Raw genomic sequence first — 4,529 nt, 5'->3', positions numbered from 1 at the left:
TAAAGTCCAAACGCATTGTGAGGTATTTTCAGAACAACATTAAACAAGAGCACTTGCTCTTCCTGGCCTTCTCAGATTGTTGAGAGTCAGCATATATATTGTTTTCCCACAAAACATGTAGGCTTTGAGTTGAGAGAGAGATAATATATAATGATAAGGAAGTATCCATTGCCCCTATTTTATTGGAGTTATTTTTTGAATCAACAATAGATGTTGAATTTTATCAAATTACCTTTTCAGTGTCTATGGAGATGATCATAGACTATTCATTTTGATCCATTGTATATTAAATTATATTAATAAGTGTCTTTATATTAAACCCTTCTTGCATTAGTGGAATAAATTTCATTTGTTCATGCTGTGAACCAGTATGCAGCAGCCAAAATTTTTCTGGTATTTTAATTAGTAGTTTTGCATTGATATTCACAAATAAAGCTGATCTATAGCTTGCTTTTTTTGTCCATATTTTTCAGATTTGTGTGTTACAATTATTGGCTCCCTACGAACTCTTTAGAAGTGTCCCCCTTTTATTATAGAAGGGACAAGCGCAAAATAATATAAAGGAAACCAGGACCACATGACAAAATATTAAAAGACAAAAGCAATGAAAACAGTGTGAACAACAGGAAGTATACTGGGAAACCTTAGACCAAATATATCTGTCATGTGTACAAAGTCAGGGTAACATTGTCTACTAAAAGACCAAATATATTCACTTTGAAATACAAAGTAAAACTGAAAACATAAGAGACAATTTAGAAAGATTAGAAATAGACAAAGAAATCATACCTGACAATTGCAAACAAAAAGAAGTGGGAAGAAATTTTTAACACTTGAAAATGTTGAGTTTGCAATAAGAAACAAATGAGAAAATATAGACAGATTTTTTAAGATTTTGCTTTTAAGTAACTTCTATACCCAATGTGGGGCTTAAACTCACAACCCTGAGATCAAGAGACACAGGGTGCCTGGGTGGCTCAGTTGGTTAAGCGACAGACTCCTGGTTTCAGCTCAGGTCATGATCTCATGGTTTGTGAGTTTGAGTTCCATGTTGGGCTCCACAGATGGCAGCATGGAGCCTGCATGGTCTTCTCTCCCTTCCTGTCTATCTCTGCCCCTCCCTGCTCTCTCGCTCTCTCTCTCTCAAAATAAATAAACTTAAAAAAAATGAAATGCTTAAAAAAAAAGAGACTCATGCTTTACCAACTGAGCCAGCCAGGCACTCTGACAGTTTTCAATTATAAAGTATGAAGTCAAAATTAAGATCTGAGTAGAACTAGATATATATGTCCCAAATAGCACAGCGCCAACATTTATAATAAAAACAAAAACTACAATAAATTAAAAAAAATTCAAAAATCTTAAAAATGGGAGATTTTATCTATTGCTCTATAATAGGACAATTGGACAAACAAAAAAGTTAGAGAAGAATTAATATAATAAGGTATATCTAACACATATAAGACTAAATGAATCTGTTAGATCTATAAATAAACAGGACTACATTTAGTTATTAAAAAACAGAATACCATTGGATTGGATCACAGTTAAAGTAGTACTCAAATTAAATTCATTAGCCCAAAATGTTTCTATTAATAAACAAGAAATGCTGTTAAGGGAAAATCAAAGGGGCGCTTGGGTGGCTCAGTCAGTTAAGTGTCCAGCTCTTGATCTCAGCTCAGGTCTTGATCTCAGGGTCATGATTTCAAGCCCCATGTTGGGCTCCACACTGGGCATGAAGCCTACTTAAAAAGAGGGAAGATCATAAAGGTTTTTGCCTTGACAGTTCAAAACTTCATGAAGAAAAGAACCAGTTTCAGGGACATCATAATGAAGCTGCCCATTAGCCTCCCATCAAAACTGGATCTCTAGCTCACACCATACACAAAAATAAATTCCATATGTAACAAACAGACAAACACTTAAAAACCCCAGAAATCATAAAATTAATAAAATTAATAAAAGAAGAAACACCCTGTTAGGGGAAAAACATAAAGATCTTGGCCTTGCCAGTTCTGAAGGACAGAGAAAAGGATTAGGTTAATTAAAGTCTATAGCTTCACTTTCCTATTCAGGGCCTTCTGAACAAAGCCCACGTTCTGCCACTCCTCCTGGAAGTCCATAGTCATGTCCTTAAATGTTACTGATCCCTGTTCAACACATACCTGTTCATCTTGAAGAGAGAATTCTCATCATTTTTACCACATTAAAATGTGTAGAATGTTTACTGTGCACCTAGATTTTGCTTGTACTTTATAAGAGAAATGATGTGAAATCCTGCCATCAGCAGAAAAGTTACTGGAACAAAATGGAGTCCAAAAAGGGACCCAACCACAAATGGTAATTTAATAATATGATATAAGTGGCATTCTGCATCCATGGAGAAATGATTTTAGATTATTTAAAACCAAGTAGCCATGAGAAAGAAAAATCTAGTTAGAATCTTACCTCGCACCTTACAAAAAATTAATTACACATGTGACAAAAATTTAAACCTAAAATATTGAAACCATAAAACACAGAAAGAAACAATAAGAGAGATACAAGGGAATCAAGAGAATTTTTGTTTATAATTTCTTAGTGGGGTAGTCCTTAGAAAGCATTATATAAAACCTAGATAGTATAAAAGAAAATATTGGTTAAGTGTTTCTCTATAAACATGTTTTTTTCCAAGTTACGTGAAAATCTACCATAAACAAAGCAAATAGTAGGACAGAACATATAGTAGATATTTTTTGTCAAGGAAAATACAGAATATAATGAGCAACACACTCACTTTACACAAAGCTACACACAGATAGATGGGCTTCTATGTATATTAAACAAAATCTGGCCAGAGTTTCTTTAGACCAGATAATCATGGTTAGGTTGGGTTGGAGGTCAGGGAATATATTATGGAGGATTTTCCTTTTCCTTTTGTAGAAATGTTTCCTTTCTTAATGTTTACTTATATTGTTTACATTTTTGCTTCATATATAGTTTATGTTTGTGGAGAAAAAAATGTTTTCCAAGTGGAAGAGCATAGGAGAAGGATTTGACTTGAGTTGGGGCATAAACTCACAGAGATGACAGCAAAGAAGCCATGGAAAAAAAGGAAAGCCTACCCCCTACCCTGAAGGCATCTGTTAGAAAATTTTTATTAAATACAGCCTCATTGGGAGAATACTGAGCTGAAAATCACTAACCTTTAGAAAGAACAAATAACAGTAAACTTTCGTAGGCTTAAGTACTTGGAAATCTTTACTTCCTTAGGAGCTGATTTGTTTTCTCTGTGAGGAGAATGCATATCATATACCTGATCATGTTTGCCTTTTTTTTCACTGTGGTTGCCAGGAAGCTAACAGACAAATGCATGGTTTATATAGAAGTAGGAACATACGAGCTATTCATCTCTTTATTCTCTCTAAATTTCTCTAATCCTATTTTTCAATTATTTGCCCTTCTCCATTTTGTTGTATGGAAAAACAAGTGGGGAATACTATGTTGGGGGTCCCAAAGAGCACTCAGTTACGATGATTTGCTAGAGGGACTCACAAGATTCAGAAAAGCTGTTATACTTATGGTTGTGGTTTATTACAGCACAAGATACAGATTAAAATCAGCCAAAGGAAAAGGTCCATAGGTAAGAGTCTAGGAGAAACCAGGAGCAAGCTTCTAGCTATTCTCTCCAAGTATACAGTCACATAGATAGTGTGAGAAATAAGCCCACTGGCCCAATCAAAGGAGGGACGAGGAGACTCAGAGCACAGGGAGGCGAGGCTTTAATCAACATTCTTGTAAGAGCGGGTGTCTGATGGACGGGCACAGTCAGGGCAGTTACAGCAGACAATTTTTTTTTTCAACGTTTATTTTTTTTTGGGACAGAGAGAGACAGAGCATGAACGGGGGAGGGGCAGAGAGAGAGGGAGACACAGAATCGGAAACAGGCTCCAGGCTCTGAGCCATCAGCCCAGAGCCTGACGCGGGGCTTGAACTCACGGACCGCGAGATCGTGACCTGGCTGAAGTCGGACGCTTAACCGACTGCGCCACCCAGGCGCCCCTACAGCAGACAATTTAATTCCTAGCGTGCAAGTCCCCCCCCTGGTTCCTCATTGGCTGAGTACTACAGAGGTTGCAGCCTTATCGAAAGTTGCCTATGTAAGGCAAAAAGTAGTCTGATTGAAATAAATGTTCATTTCCTGAGGTGACGCAGAGACTTCAGTTCTTTGGCCATGCTCATTGCAAAGCCTGAAAAAATAAGCCTGTAAAACAGAGAGGGGAAGAACCAGGAAGTTAAGGGTCTAAGGGTTTGGGACTCTATGACAGGGCTGGGGGTGGGGGTGGGGTTCATACATTTTCCAATAGGTTGTAAATCTATTGTTAACTAGACAGTACAGCTTTTAATTGGTACTTCTGAAAATGAATCATCTCCCTTACTTCTCACAATTCCTCCTCTTCTTTTCTAAGTTGATTCCATTTTCATTTATATTTCCTTTATTTTTGAGGTCTCGCTCAAACATGTTCAGCAAGTGTTGACTCTCCTCTTCA

This window comes from Lynx rufus, unplaced genomic scaffold (assembly GCF_022079265.1).
Source record: "Lynx rufus isolate CCGP_SWC_20201006 ecotype Redwood Valley unplaced genomic scaffold, mLynRuf1.p SCAF_14, whole genome shotgun sequence".
Taxonomy (NCBI): domain Eukaryota; kingdom Metazoa; phylum Chordata; class Mammalia; order Carnivora; family Felidae; genus Lynx; species Lynx rufus.
The sequence above is the reverse complement of the archived record's forward strand: the minus strand, read 5'-3'. Positions refer to the sequence as shown.